Source organism: Pituophis catenifer, unplaced genomic scaffold, assembly GCF_029215685.1.
Source record: "Pituophis catenifer annectens isolate HBS135680 unplaced genomic scaffold, rPitCat1.0.hap2 SCAF_3, whole genome shotgun sequence".
NCBI lineage: Eukaryota > Metazoa > Chordata > Lepidosauria > Squamata > Colubridae > Pituophis > Pituophis catenifer.
In genome coordinates this window covers 5,635,204-5,651,797 of record NW_027256883.1, presented here as the reverse complement: position 1 = coordinate 5,651,797, position 16,594 = coordinate 5,635,204, and the positions used below count along the sequence as shown (strand labels likewise).

At 42.8% G+C, this 16,594-nt stretch overlaps 1 protein-coding gene across 2 annotated transcripts in view; it reads right to left on the bottom strand.

The window, feature by feature from the left end:
- The window catches only part of SLC45A4 (solute carrier family 45 member 4), a 112,813-nt gene that overhangs the window by 90,862 nt on the left and 5,357 nt on the right, over nt 1-16,594 (bottom strand). Inside the window, exon 1 of one of the 2 annotated variants that reach the window (XM_070940300.1) lies at nt 12,775-12,987. The exons of the other annotated variant lie outside the window; for it this stretch is intronic. The gene's annotated coding sequence lies outside the window, so the exon portion shown is untranslated. Of the gene's footprint in view, nt 1-12,774; nt 12,988-16,594 lie in introns of those variants that run through there. 2 annotated transcript variants of the gene reach the window in all.

Genomic DNA, 16,594 nt, shown 5'->3' with positions numbered 1-16,594 from the left:
CCACTGGTTAAAAAAAAAAAATCACCTAGTTCACCTCATTTTTTTTTTTTAAGCCATCAGGAATAATGGCTTTTGTCTTCTGGTGTAAATCCCTGTAAATGGGCATGCTGGCCCATGAACTTATATGGCTAGAAATACGAAGCAAACAAAGGAAGAGAAATGGTTTGCAAAGCTGCAGACTCTCCTGTCCAAAAGGATGACTCTGAATTTAGAGGCTGGGAAAAAAACCTCATTTGTCTCCATCGCCTCTAACAGATTCTAACAGATTCACAGAGTTGGAAGGGACCTTATAGGTCATCTAGTCCAACCCCCCGCTCAAGCAGGAGAGCCTACACTATTTCTGACAAATAGCAGTCCAATCTTCTCTTGAAAGTCTCAAGTGATGAAGCTCCCACAACTTCCGAAGGCAATTTCTGTTCCATGGGTTGATTGTTATCACTGTCAGAAAGTTCCTCCTCATTTCTAGGTTGAATCTCTCCTTGGTCAGTTTCCATCCATTATTCCTTGTCTGGCCTTCAGGTGCTTTGGAAAACAGCTTGACCCCTTCCTCTCTGGGGCAGCCCCTCAAATATTGGAAGACTGCTAGCATGTCTCCCCTGATCCTTCTCTTCACTAGACCAGCCATGCCCAGTTCCTGCAACCTTTCTTCGTATGTTTTAGCCTCCAGTCCCCTAATCATCTTGGTTGCTCTCCTCTGCACTTTTTCTAGTCTTAACATCTTTTTTATAGTATGGTGACCAAAAACTGGATGCAGTATCTAGGTGTGGTCTTACTAAGGCTTTATGGAGTGGTATTAGTACCTCCCTTGATCTTGATTGTATCCCTCTGTTAATGCAATTTAGGATTGCATTGGCTTTTTTGGCTGCTGCTGCATATTGCTGGCTCATATTTAGCTGGTTGTCCACTAAGACTCCAATATTTTTTTATCTATGATTTTGCCTCATTTTTTTTTACTTAGTGACTTTTAGATTGCAAAGACAATTTAGGTTAGCCCTTGCCACCGAATGTAAGGACGACCCCGCCATTTCAAAAGTAAATTATTTGGAGGAAAACATCCCCTTGAAGTGCAAAATAAAGGAATTGCAAGCTGCGAAGACAATACAAAAGTCAGCAGCAAAAAGCAGATTGTAGGAAAATGACCTGCTGTGAGACGGACCAATGGCCTGGGCAGCTGGGCATTGTAAACAAAGACCCATCGCTCTACTCCAGGATTTCACTCCGATGCCTGAGAGTAAATCGGATGCCCCTTTTCGAGAGAAGCAGGTGCTGAGCTCAGGTGCTTCCCCAGCCTCACAACTGGAGGAAGCAGAAGAGCCAAACAAAAATACTGAAACGTCAACACGCGACACGGACATTGCCCTCATAAAATGGGTCTTTGCTTGATTATGAGGGATATTTCCTCTTGGGCTTTACTTGCCAGAGCATTAATTGACCTGGGGGGGAGAAAGAAAGAAGGGACAGAGAGGAAGGAAAGAATGAACAAAAGAAAAGACAGAAAGGAGAGAAAGGAAAGAAAGAATGGAAAAGAGAAAGAAAGGAAGAGACGAAAAACAAGAGGGAAAAGGAAAAAAGGGAGGGAGGGAGAAGGAAGAGGGAGAAGGAAGGAAGGAAGGAAGAATGGATAGAGAGAGAGGAAGGAAAGAATGAACAAAAGACAGAAAGGAGAGAAAGGAAAGAAAGAATGGAAAAGAGAAAGAAAGGAAGAGACGAAAAACAAGAGGGAAAAGGAAAAAAGGGAGGGAGGGAGAAGGAAGAGGGAGAAGGAAGGAAGGAAGGAAGAATGGATAGAGAGAGAGGAAGGAAAGAATGAACAAAAGACAGAAAGGAGAGAAAGGAAAGAAAGAATGGGAAAGAGAAAGAAAGGAAGAGATGAAAAACAAGAGGGAAGAAGAAAAAAGGAAGGGAGGGAGAAAGAAGAGGGAGAAGGAAGGAAGGAAGAAAGAAGGGATAGAGAGAGAGGAAGGAAAGAATGAACAAAAGACAGAAAGGAGAGAAAGGAAAGAAAGAATGGGAAAGAGAAAGAAAGGAAGAGACAAAAACAAGAGAGAAAGAAAGAAAAAAGGAAGGGAGGGGGAAGGAAGAGGGAGAAGGAAGGAAGGAAGGAAGGAAGGAAGGAAGGAAGGAAGGAACTCTAAGCATCCATTTTGGAAAAAAAATGAGAGGGATCCTTTGCCTCTAAAATTTATGGGCAGGTAATGAAATATCCCCCCCACCCAAAAAAAAAAATAAATCCAGTGAGGTTTTTGTTCTCTTTGTGCACTTGGCCGGCCTTTTCTTTTCCACTTGAATGGAGGGAAACGACCACAAGCAAAACGCTGCCAGCAATTTTGAGATGACTAAAGTTTAGAACCCTGTCGGGTCGTAAAATTTCTCTTCTCACGCAGGGGGGCCCAAGAAAAACACCAAGAAGGCCATGATGGGCAGACAACCCAAATCCACAATCACATTTGCAGCAAGGTATTTGCTGGGCTGCCAAGTCTGTGGCCTCTTCTAGGTCAGGGGTCTCCAAACTTGGCAAATTTAAGACTTGTGGACTTCAACTCCCAGAATTCCCCTGACAAAAATGCTTCAAGATGGGTGGACTTCAAGTCCCAGAATTCCCCTGACAAAATGCTTCAAGATGGGTGGGCTTAAACTCCCAGAATTCCCCTGACAAAATGCTTCAAGATGGGTGGACTTCAACTCCCAGAATTCCCCTGATAAAATGCTTCAAGATGGGTGGGCTTAAACTCCCAGAATTCCCCTGACAAAATGCTTCAAGATGGGTGGACTTCAACTCCCAGAATTCCCCTGACAAAATGCTTCAAGATGGGTGGACTTCAACTCCCAGAATTCCCCTGACAAAATGCTTCAAGATGGGTGGACTTCAACTCCCCAAATTCCCCTGACAAAAATGCTTCAAGATGGATGGACTTCCAGAATTTTCCAACCAGACTTCTGGGAGTTGAAGTCCAGCGATCTTGAAGCATATGCTGGCAGGGGAATTCTGGGACTTGAAGTCCACAGGTCATAAAGTCGTCACCATTGCCCAGGGCTGCTCTAGAGCTCTCGAATCGAAGCGCTCAATCTGGATTTTCCTGCATTCGCAGCCATCTTAGATGGGTTGACTGGCTGCACCCGAGGTGCTGAAGCCCGAGACTTGTGCCTTGTCAGCCCTCACACAGATTACTGTAATTTGCTTTCTGCGGGGCTGCTCTTGAAGATGACTTGGCATGACAGCTTACGAGAACGACGCCCGTTTCGCCGGAGAGATGACCTTGGAGAAACTCAAAAGAGGTGGTTTCAACCACGTGTTTGGCATTTAAGAGAAAGAAATTTAAATAGACTCTGCTTCAATTCCCTTTAGTATAACAGGGAGGGGAAGGAAGAGAAGGTCTGGCTTTTAAGATTCTGTTACAGGTAGTCCTCAACAGGGTGGATAAAAATCAATGATTTTTTTTAAAAAAAATAAAAAAAAATCAGATTTTTTTTATTTAAATCAGATTTTTTTATTTATTTATTTTATTATTTTATTTTATTTATTTGATTTGTATACCGCCCTACTCCCGAAGGACTTAGGGCGGTGAACAGCCAACAATAAAATACATAAATACACAAAATTTAAAAACCCGATAAAATCAAATTAAACTTTTTGGCCCAGACAAATTAAAATACCCCAATAATTTAAAAACAGATTAAAATTTACATATTTAAAAAGGGAAGAGATCAGGCCAAGCCCGCTTGATGGAATAAAAAGGTCTTCACAGCACGGCGGAAGGAGCGCAGATCCGGGATCCTCCGTATCTCCGGGGGGAGCTCATTCCAGATGGTAGGTGCCCCCACAGAGAAGGCTCTCCCCCTAGGGGCCGCCAGTCGACACTGTGTGGCTGACGGCACCCGGAGGAGTCCCTCTCTATGAGAGCGTACTGGCCGGTGGGAGGCTATTGGTGGTAGTAGGCGGTCCCGTAAATAACCAGGCCCTAAGCCATGGAGCGCTTTAAAGGTGGTAACCAAAACCTTGAAGCGCACCCGGAAGTCCACCGGGAGCCAGTGCAGCTCGCGCAGGAGAGGTGTTACATGGGAGCGCCATGTCGCTCCCATTACCACCCGCGCAGCCGCACTCTGTGCCAGTTGGAGCCTCCGGGTGGTCCTCAAGGGGAGCCCCATGTAGAGAGCATTACAATAGTCCAGGCGGGAGGTGACGAGGGCATGAGTGACCGTGCGTAACGAGTCCCGATCCAGAAAGGGACGCAACTGGCGAATCAGGCGGACCCGATTTGATTTAAATCGGATTTTTTTTATTTTTATCGAATTTATTTTAATAAAAAACTTTTGGGGTAAAAATCTATCGTAAGATAGTTTTCTATTTAAGATACATAAATAATTTAGTTTATTCAGCATGAAATGGAGCTTAGTTATGTAGCATGAGGCTGTATATTCTGCAACACTGGGACTATCGGTGAGTCAACAATGGGTCAAAGGAGTAGCAGAGATGACAGTTGCTCTTTAAAAATTATGATTTAAATCGAGTTGATTTAAAAAGCCTTTTTATTAGTGATTTAAATCATGATTTAAATTGTGATTTAAATCATCTCGATTTAAATCAAATCCACCCTGGTCCTCAACTTATAATCATTCGTTTAGTGACCATTCAAAGTTACTGTCAAAATTGACATACACCTTCACAAAGCTCGCAGCTTGACAATAACAGGGAAGTGGGGTGGATGAATGCAAGGGTGGCAGAATAGCAATATCACTTAGACTTATATACCGCTTCAAAGTGCTTTACGACCCTCTCTAAGCAGTTTACAAAGTCAGCATATTTACCCCCAACAATCTGGGTCCTCATTTGACTGACCTCGGAAGGATGGAAAGGCGAGTCAACCTTGAGCCTGGCGAGACGCGAACTGCCGAATTGCAGGTAGCTGGCAGTCAGCAGAAAGTAGCCTGCAGTACTGCATTCTAACCACTGCGCCACTACAGCTCTGGTATTTAAACATCCGTCGGCTGCCGTGGGACACTGCTGGCATCTCAAGGACACACTGAGCAGCTGTCCCGGCGTGGCTGGCTGTTGCCCATAACAAAATGAACAGGAGTGATTGGTGGACGTTACAGATTGTGGACGGCCAATAAAGAAAAAGGGGAATGAGCTACGCTTGCGTTCGTGCGCAAAACCCAGAGCTGGTTTTGCTCTTTCTGTGCCAATGTGGTCTATTCAGTAAAGTTTTATACTCTTGGTCAAATAATGTCCCAAGTCGTAAAATGGGGCAAAACTCACTCAACAACGGTGTTACTCAGCAATGCAAGATTTGGGGCTCAAGTGTGGTCGTAAGTCGGGGACCTGTAGTCCTTCACTTAGAACCATAATGGAACATGCCCATTATGGTCGTAAGTCATAAAAGTGGCTCATCGTGTCACTGACCCAACTTCATCAGCATGGATGTTAAGTGAATCCATGGTCATGAAGCAAATGCATTGATCACTATGGGGCATTTTTGTCCCAAACCAGAAGTAAACGCCAGGTTTTAGCAAAAACATCGAACATCAAAAATGGTTGTCAGATTTTGGGATGTTGTAAACAGCTATTGCTGAACACCTTAAGGGGGGGTGTCATGTGACTGTGGGGGGGGAGAGTTGTTAGAATTTCGAAACCAGGTCGTAAATTTGAACAGTCCTGGCCTTGAGTCAAGGACTACTTATGATTACACATATAGCAATATACAATTTTTTAAAAGGAGAAAATAGATTGCTCAGCATGTACTTTCAAAAAATTGTATACTGAAGTACTGTATAATTATATTTTTCCAGTTTAATGAAAAGAAGGACATGATAGCAGTGTTTCAATATTTGAGGAGCTGCCACAGTTATTCTCCAAAGCACCAGAGGGCAGGACAAGAAATAATGGTTGGAAACTAATCAAAGAGAGAAGCAACCTGGAATTGAGGAGAAACTTCCTAACAGTGAGGACAATTAACCAGTGGAACAGCTTGCCACCAGAAGTTGTGGGTGCTTCATCACTGGAGGTTTTTAAGAAGAGATTGGACAGTCACTTGTCTGAAATGGTACAGGGACTCCTGCTTGAGCAGGGGGCTGGATTAGATGACCTCCAGCTCACTCTATTCATTCATATTCTCCAAAGCACCTGAAGGCAGGACAAGAAGCAATGGATGGAAACTAATCAAGGAGAGAAGCAACCTAGAACTAAGGAGAAATTTCCTGACAGTGAGAACAATCAACCAGTGGAACTGCTTGCCTCCAGAAGTTGTGAATGCTCCAACACTGGAGCTTTTTAAGAAGAGATTGGACAACCATTTGTCTGAAATGGTATAGGATTTCCTGCCTGAGCAGGGGGTTGGACTAGAAGATCTCCAAGATCCCTTCCAACTCTATTTTGTTAGTTAGTAAACTTGATAGGAGATAAAACAATTTAAATACCCATAATCAAAACTTCGACCAAAAACATGTTTGTACAGATGGAAGTAATTAGAAAATATACTGTTTTCTTAACATGTGTTCTTGATTTTTTTAAAAACTATCAACCAGCTTTAATTAAAGGATTTTTTTCCCCCAGGACTCTTTGCTGCTGTGTTAAGTTTTCAGCCAATTCTATTTCCCGTTTTTTTTAAAAATACATTTGATCCAAAGAAACATGTACTTCAGTTTTCCAGTGGGTTTTTTTTTTTTTTTTTTGTAAATCTGGCTTCTAACAAAACGTAAAATAAAGTGAATTATTTTCTCATGATCTCCCATTTTATATATTTTGCAACGATCAAGAGAGCTTCTTGTTTCTGATACAAAGGGTTGCTATAATATGGAAAAGCTCCTTTGATTTTCAGTGATGTGGATGTGCATCATTCTTTAAATGTTTTAATGATCCTTGACCATTTCATGACCTTAAGAAATTGTCTATTAGCAAAATTGCAACTTGTGACTGATTGTTCTCTGATATTCAGAAGAATGAAGTTTTTTTCTCAATAACCAAGTCTCTAATCCACCAAAAACAACCAAACCTCATTTCCCCATTCTTTTATATGATCGACACTGTGACTCCTGAGGACGTGGACAGGATCCTGGGGAGGTTAAACGCAACCACATGTTAATTGGACCCGTGTCCCTCCTGGCTGGTATTGGCCACCCGGGAGGTAACACCAGGCTGGCTCCAGAGGATTATAAATGCTTCTTTGAGAGAGGGTTTCTTGCCTCCCGCCTTGAAAGAGGCGGTGGTGAGGCCCCTCCTCAAGAAGCCTTCTCTGGACCCGGCTGTTCTGGCAAACTACCGTCCGGTCTCCAACCTTCGCTTTATTGCGAAGGTTGTTGAGAGTGTGGTTGTGCGACAACTCCCACAGTACCTGGATGAAACCGTCTATCTAGATCCGTTCCAGTCCGGCTTCAGGCCTGGGTACAGCACGGAGACGGCATTGGTCGCATTGGTGGGATGATCTCTGGAGGGCCCGGGACAGGGGTTGTTCCTCTGTTCTGGTCCTGTTAGACCTCTCAGCGGCTTTTGATACCATCGACCATGGTATCATGCTGCACCGGCTGAGGGGATTAGGGGTAGGAGGCACCATACTGCGGTGGTTCTCCTCCTATCTCTCTGACCGGTCGCAGTCCGTGTTGGCAGGGGGGCAGAGATCGACCTCGAGGCGCCTTGTTTGCGGGGTGCCGCAAGGGTCGGTCCTCTCGCCGCTCCTGTTCAACATTTATGTGAAGCCGCTGGATGAGATCATCCGTGGTTTTGGGGTGTGATGCCATCTGTACGCTGATGACACTCAGCTGTACATCTCCACCCCAGAACACTCCAATGATGCCCTCGAAGTGATGTCCCAGTGTCTGGAGGCCATGCGGGTCTGAATGGGGAGGAACAGGCTTCGACTCAACCCTTCCAAGACTGAGTGGCTGTGGATGCCAGTGTCTTGATATAGCCAGCTGGTGCCATCGCTGGCTATTGGGGGCGAGTCATTGACCCCCACAGAAGGGGCTCGCAACTTGGGTGTCCTCCTGGACACACGGCTGTCTTTAGAAGAGCATATGACGGCCGTGGCCAGGAGGGCTTTTTATCAGATCCGCCTGATATGCCAGTTGCACCCCTTTCTGGATCGGGACTCCTTATGCACAGTCACCCATGCCCTCATCATGTCTCACCTGGACTACTGCAACACTCTCTACATGGGGCTCCCCTTGAGGAGCACCCAGAGGCTCCAACTGGTCCAGAATGTGGCCGTGCGGGTGATTATGGGAGCGACGTGGCGCTCCCATGTAACACCTCTCCTGCGCGAGCTGCACTGGCTCCCGGTGGTCTTCCGGGTGAGCTTTAAGGTATTGGTTCTCATCTTTAAAGCGCTCCATGGCTTAGGGCCAGGGTACTTATGAGACCGCCTGCTGCTACCGATAACCTCCCACCGGCCAATACGCTCTCACAGAGAGGGCCTCCTCAGGGTGCCGTCGGTCAAGCAATGTCGGCTGGCGGCCCCCAGGGGAAGAGCCTTCTCTGTGGGAGCACCTGCCCTGTGGAATGAGCTACCTCCTGGAATATGACTGATCCCGGACCTCCGGACCTTCCCTAAGGCCCTGAAGACTTATTTATTCCAGCAAGCCGGCCTAGCCTAAATGGTTTTTAATGGGATTTTTAAATTTTATAGACTTGGGGTTTTAAATTGGGGGCCGATTGATTTAATCTCTTTTAATTATCTTAACTTTTGTATTGTATGTATTTTGGATGTTCACCGCCCTGAGTCCCTTTTGGGAGAAGGGCGGTATACAAATTAAATTAAAATAAAAAATAAATAAAATATCAAGGCATTACAACTTTAAAATGTGAGTGATCCTGAAATGGTTGAAAAATGGAAAAATCGATGACCAACCATTGAGTTTTCTACTATTTTAAATATGGATTTTTGACCCTAGATATTAATTTCTCAAGATCAAGAAGAAATAGACAGACCCAAGGAGCATGTTTTGGGCTCTAAATCATTGGAATTGTTTTGATATTTAAATTTAATAGCATCAAAACAACGGCTCACATTTGGTGTACTTAAATCTCCATGCTGCCTTGCACCAAGATTTAAAAAAAAAAAAAAATTTATGAAGAATGTAAGAACTCTTTTTTTTTTTTTAATAAAAAAGTTTTTATTTTCTGATCAAACAAGTATACAATATAAACAATCATTCATACTATCATCAGAAAAAAAAAATCAATTTGGTAAACTCAATCTTCAACCCCTCCTCACCACCCCCCACCCCTGACTTCCCAGAACAAAAACAGGGCATAGATTTCACCAAACATTCGCTAAAATAAACTAGCTAACTGCAAGATTTAATAACTCCCAAGACCCCTTAACTCCCCTTTTACAATTTCATCAACCTCCCTTTATATAAACACAAAGTAACATGTAATCCAATAACTCTAAGAATTTTAAAACCATTAACAAATCTTAAACATTCAAACCTAAAAACATTTTTCCCCCTCCTACTTTTCTCAAAGTTCAGATATTTTGAAATCTCATAACAAAAAATAAACCTTAGATATTCACTAATTAAATTTCTACATTTTTATAATTAACCATTAGTATATTAACTAGAAAACCAAAAAAGATTAATCAACCATTAATACATCATATTTAAAAATCAATATTCAACTTTATACTTTTTCCCCCTCAGTAGTTATAACACCTAAAACATAATCAATTTAAACCATGAATAGAACAACTGCAAAGCCAAAAAAAAAAAAAAATTAATCTTCCATTCTTGGTTTCTTATTTTAAAATCTCATAACAAAAAATAAACCTTAGATATTCACTAATTAAATTTCTACATTTTTTAAGTTTCTAAATTTCCCCCCTTCATTATTCCTCCCTCCAATTTTTAAAATTTAAAAGATAATCAACAACATAATTAACCATTAATACATAAACTAAAAAACCAAAAAGGATTAATCAACCATTAGTACATCATATTTAAAAATCAATATTTAACTTTATACTTTTTCCCCCCTCAGTAGTTATAATACCTACAACATAATCATTTTTAACCATGAGTAGAACAACTACAAAGCCAAAAGAAAAGATTAATCTTCCATTCTTGCTTTCTTTTTATATTTTTTCCAATCTTTCTGCATCCCTCCTACTTCTATTTTGAGGAGGTTTTTCATTTTAATTTGAGGTTGATATAACTGCAAAAATTGTCCCCTTTTTAAAAAAGTTTCCTCTGATTTAGAGCCCCCAAATCGCCTCTTCATGCTTATATAAATCAGTTCATTCCTTCGTCTGTAAAACCAAAGTTTGTCAAGAGTTTGTGAAGAAAAGTTCAATTGTTTCTTTTCTATTAAATGTGTAGATGCCACTGACAAGTCTCCTTCATCTTCTGAAACTTCGAAAGTCTGGTCATTTACTACTTTTTTCCAAACCAAGTCATAATTTTGAAGGATTCTATCAATTTTTCCGAAAAGAGCAGAGAGTAAGCTCGAGAATTCTTGAGAAAATTCTTCCACCCTCTCTGCTGCAATATCTCCTGAGTTGTCATCATGCTCCGTAGTTGTTTTGATTTCCTCAGTCATTTCTGTTGTTATCCCTTTAAGAATTGCTATTTGGTTACTTATAGCTGCAGTATGATTATTCATGGCTTCTTTTATAAATTCTGTAAGTTCTGCATCAAAATCCTTAATGTAAGAACTCTTTATCACGTACCAAACCAAGTTATAGAGGCTTCAGAAGAGTTCAAAATTTGCATCTTCATATTTTCAAACAAGCAGGTACTCCACTGATCTGGAAGCTGCCTTAACTTGAAAGTGACTTTAACAAATTTATAAATGACCTTACCAGTCATTTAGATATTAGACCCAAATTTAGCAGATGGATAATCTGAATGATATTGTTGTAATCTGGTCCTGCAACTTTGCCAAATGCACAGATATACAATAGGGTGGTAGCTGGATCAATAGTAGTAACTGTGAGAGGGATCTTGGAGTCCTAATAGACAACCATTTAGATATGAGCCAGCCATGTGCTGCAGCTGCCAAAAAAGCCAACACAGTCATAGGCTGCATAAACAGAGGGATAGAATCAGGATCATGTGAAGGGTTAATACCACTTTATCATGCCTTGCTAAGACCACACTTGGAATCCTGCATCCAGTTTTGGTCACCACAATGTAAAACAAGATGTTGAGACTCTAGAAAGAGTGCAGAGAAGAGCAACAAAGATGATTAGGGGACTGGAGGCTAAAACATATGAAGAACGGTTGCAGGAACTGGGTATGTCTAGTTTAATGAAAAGAAGGACTAGGGGTGACATGATAGCAGTCTTCCAATATCTCAGGGGTTGCCACAAAGAAGAGGGAGTCAAACTATTCTTCAAAGCACCAGAGGATAAGGAATTTGTCTCCGGTGCATAAGCGCTCAGTGTACACACATACAACAATCAAATGATAGGTCATCGAGCATAAATCAAATAAATTACAATCATGAATCATATCAAAACAACAAGTGATTAATCATAAGATACCATAAACGAGTCGTCGCGCGATCCATGCAATTTTATAAGTACTTTTTGCATGGATAGTAAAGCAAATGCAGAGGTCATTAAGCGAATACTGCGGTCGTTAAGCAAGCCCAACAAGTCACTGTTTTTCAGAGCCGTTGTAACTTTGCTCACTAAACAAATGCTTGCGAGAATGACCCCATAGCCATTAAGCAACAATTACCTGTATATCAGTGGTGGGTTCCTCCCGGTTCGGCTGAGTCTGTAGCGGTGACAATATGATGTCACTGAACCGGTTCTCTTTGTTCGGGAGCTGGGCCTTCCGGCCCCCCCGCCCGCGTTAATCTTACCTTTTATTTGGCCCCACCCCCAATCTATTGCTGCCTCCTGAGTCCCAGCTGATTGGCTAGAATGAAAAAAAACTGTTTAAACTCTTGCCGCGGGGCTTCAAAGGGCTGCCCTACAGCTGATCAGTGTTAAAAGGCAGTGTGGTGGTAGACCAGTGCCTCCAAAAACAAATGAGTAGACCAGTGCCTCCAAAAACGAATGAGTAGACTGGTACAGCTCTGCAAGCAGTTAAAAGCCTGGTAGACCAGTACCTCTGCTAAATCCTAAAGGATTATCACATGACCATCAAGCCACACCCACAAAATAAGCCATGCCCACAGAACCGGTAGTAAAAAAATTTAGAACCCACCCCTGCTGTATATGGACAACCCCCAAAACACTCTTTTTCGGTCCTACATATGCATGGAATAACTATTGTCTCATAAACCTTTTTCTCAGGTTTCACTGCATAACAAAGAGCGCACCTGTTTCACCCTTTGCAAACAAGGAAACAAACACACACAATACACACAAAACAGCAATCAAAACAAAAGATTAAGGCCCCACTGGATTAAAAATGCACTTGGGATAACTTTTTCCCCTGTTTATTTTTCAAGACAAGAGTAGGCTAACGTTCCCTCGATAAGTGCTTTTTATTTCAATCTCAGCAAATGTCATCATTTTTTTTTTTTTGGCAGCCTCCCCAGCGAAAAGCAGCGATTCCCAGAGAACGTAAACGAAGCACACTTTCATATTTTTTTTTGCAAAGCAGTCAACGGGTCTCCAAAACCAGATTTCCCTTTTAAAATCCCAAAAGCCCATTCTTTAATGAAAATTCGTTCCGAAGTGGCCATTACAAAAAAAAAAAAAAGCATTTAAATTCATTTTAGAGACACAGCAGCCCTGGGGTATATATATCCCAGTTTTTACTGGAAAGACAACTCAATTTTTTTAAAACAAACAAACAAACACCAACACCACCTTCAAAGCTCACCTTTCTAATTTCAGCAAACAAAACTGCCTCGCTCTGCAATGGCAATTAAAGAGAAGGTTCCGTCCTGAGCACAGCAAACACACCAAAAAACACACTTAAACCTTAGCTGCTTGCAGAGCTAAGAGGACAGTTTCGACCTCCGCATTAGCAGGCTGTTGGGGAACTTCATGTTTGTTCTTCAGTCGCAAAGCCAAGCCAACGCCTGTCCGTCCGTCCGTCCACCTGCACCAACCCGTATTCTAATAAAACCTTAGCAGGGGTGCCTCAACCAGGCAATGGAATGTAACACATGCCACCGTCACCGACGACGTTCCGGCAAGCCATTTTAAGCAGGGGGTGGCTTGCATAAGGTCTGGGTTGTTTACAATTCTCAGCTGCACAACGGTGCCAAAATGGGCATCCTCGCTTTGCGTGGAATCTAAACAGCCCCCCCCCCAATTTTAGTATTGGGCAGGTAAGGAGGAGCTGAGATTTCTCTTGAGTTTTGCAGAGGCTATACAGCTCAAGTCTGACCCCTTGCTCGTGCAGGAGGTTGGGCTAGAATTGGGGTCCTCGACCCCCCCCCGGTCCGTGGACTGGCACCGGTCCATGGCATGCCAGAAACCGGGCCGCGCAAGCAAGCCAAGCCCCATCTGCGGGATGCAGACAGCCTGCGAAATCATGCCTGCTCCGGTCTGTGAAAAAAGCTTTCTCCGTGGAACTGGTCCCTGGTGCCCAAAAAGTTGGGGACCGCTGGACTAGAAGACCTCCAAGGTCCCTTCTAACTCTGTTATAATAGGTACTTCTGGGCATCCTTGGCAGGGGTGAAATGTGAAATTTGCTACTACCAGTTCTGTGGGCATGGCTTGGTGGGGGGATAATGTGACTGGGTAGGCGTGGCCAACTTTTTTTTTTAAAAAAAACTTTTCAAAGCATTTTTTCTAATGCTTTGAAAAGCCTCTCTGCTGATCAGGCAACTCAGCTGGGATCGTCAGAGACTTTTCAAAGCATTTTTTTAACCACCTCTTCGGCCAAGAGGTTGCAGAAAAAAATGCTTTGAAAAGCCTCTGATGATCCCAGGCTGAGCCATGCGATCATCAGAGGCTTTTTTTTTTATTTTTAAAAGCATTTTTTCATCAGAAGAGGTTGTAGAAAAAAATGCTTTTAAAAGTAAAAAAAAAAAAAAAAAAAAACTTCTGATGATCGTGCGGCTCAGCTGGGCATGGGGGAGGGCAGGGATTTTTGCTACCGGTTCTCCGAACCATCCTCCGCCATCGCTACCGGATTGGGCGATCCGGTCCGAACCAGGAGCATTTCACCCCTGATCCTTGGGCTCTTTCTTGTTCTGGTGCTGGAATCCTTGTCCATAGCACCACAAAGAAAGAGGAGAAATGGGGGTGGGATGCTAACAAGCAAGGGACAGAATTGTGGGGACAGGTGGACGAAAGCAAATTGTGTTTTTCAAAGGTCAGCTTCAAGGTCATCAAAGTCATTGGATAGGATTTGCCCCCACTCCCTAACTCTGCAAAATGTTTGAAACCATGAAAAAAAAAAAAAAAGCCAGGTTGGTCTCGTGATTAAGGCACCAGGCTAGAAAGTGGGAGGTAGCGAGTTCTAGTCCTGCCTTAAACCATAAAAGCCAGCAGGGTGATTTGGAGCCAATCCAGCAGGAGACGGTGAGTTCTAGTCCTGCCTTAATCATGAAAGCCAACTGGATGACTTCGGATGTATCACCAGGAGGCTGTGAGTTCTAGTCCTGCTTTAGGCATGAAAATCAGCTGGATGACTTAGGTCCAATCACCAGGAGACAGCAAATTCTAGTCCTTCTTTGGGTATGAAAATCGGCTGAGTGACTTTGGGCCAATCATTAGGAGAAGGTGAGTTCTAGTCCTGCGTTAAGCATGAAACCTGCCTAGGCGATTTTGAGCCAATGACCAGGAGATTGTGACTTCTAGTCCTGCCTTAGCCATGGAAGCCAGTTGGGTGGCTTTGGGCCAATCGCCAGGAGATGGTGAGTTCTAGTCCTGCCTTAGTCATAAAAGCCATCTGGATGACTTCGGGCATATCACCAGGAGGCTGTGAGTTCTAGTTTCTGCCTTAGGCATGAAAACTAGCTAGGTGACTCGAGTCCAATCCACCAGGAGACTGTGAGTTCTAGTCCTGCCTCAGGCATGAAAACCAGCTGGGTGACTTTTGGGCCAATCACCAGGAGACCATGAGTTCTAGTCCAGCCTTTGGCATGGAAGCTATCAGTGTGACTTTGGGCCAATCACCAGGAGATGGTGAGTTCTAGTCCCGCCTTAAGCATGAAGCCTGCCTAGGTGATTTTGAGCCAATGACCAGGAGATTGTGACTTCTAGTCCCGCCTTAGCCCTGAAAGCCAGCTGGGTGACTTTGGACCAGTCCATCTCTCTCTCTCTCAACCCAGCACACTTCACAGGGTTGTTTTTGTGGGGAAAACAGGAGGAGGATGGTGTATTGGACATGTTCAGCGGTTGAGTTATTTGTAAAAACAATGAAGATTATAAACAAACAAATAAAAAAATATGCCCTCTGGCTTTATCGTAAGAACCAAATTTCCTGACAGTTAGAACAATTAACCAGTGGAACAACTTGCCTCCAGAAGTTGTGAATGCTCCAACACTGGAAATTTTTAAGATGTTGGATAATCGTTTGTCTGAAGTGGTATAAGGGTTTCCTGCCTAAACACGGGGTTGGACTAGAAGACCTCCAAGGTCCCTTCCAACTCTGTTATTCTATTCTATTCTAAATGATGAATATCCATGGTAAAACGAAAGATAGATTTCAAAAACTCCGGTTCTTTTTAATACAGGCCCGTGCCCTGTCTGCGAGCAACCGTTTTTTTTTTTTTTTTTTGAAAGCTTCAAAAATATATTTTAGACCTAAGAACCACCCGAATGTCACACGGATACGCTCTCCAAACTTGCAGGTCAGCAGTTCGCCCTGCCTGCATCTCAAAGGCGAGAACGCGCCGACTTCCTACTCCGAGACAAGAGGGCACAAGATTTTTCACCCTGCTCGGAGGCCGAAACCACAAATATGCAAACTGAAGCATTTTTTTCCCTTAATCGTCCGCGAGTGACTGTTTACATTACAGTCAGCATAACTTTAAGTGGATTGATTGCCGGGGGGTTTATCACTGATATGTAATTATTCCTGAGCCATAAAGGAATTCCCACTGTGGCTTCTTCCAAACGAGATCCAACGTGGTCCAGAACAGGGGTCTCCAAGCTTGGCAACTTTAAGACTTGTGGACTTCAACTCTCAAGAGTTCCTCAGCCAGCTTTGCCAAGCTTGGAGACCCCTGGTCCAGAAGCAGGGTGGATAAAAATCAATGATTTTTTTAAAAAAAAATAAAAAAAAGGATTTTTTTTTATTTAAATCAGATTTTTTTTATTTAAATCAGAATTTTTTGATTTTTATTGAATTTATTTTAATAAAAAAATTTTGGGGGTAAAAATCTATCGTAAGATAGTTCTCTATTTAAGATCCATAAATAATTTAGTTTATTCAGCATGAAATGGAGCTTAGTTATGTAGCAGGAGGCTGTATATTCTGCAACACTGGGACTATCGGGGAGTCAACAGCGGGTCAAAGGAGTAGCAGAGATGACAGTTGCTCTTTAAAAATTATGATTTAAATCGAGTTGATTTAAATCAAGCCTTTTTACTAGTGATTTAAATCATGATTTAAATTGACTCGATTTAAATCAAATCCACCCTGGTCCAGAAGCATTGAAGTTCCCCCCAAATCCCTTGTCTCCCCACAAGCCTTGTTTTTAGAAAGACCCCCTTCTGACCTGCACTGCAGCGACACCCCA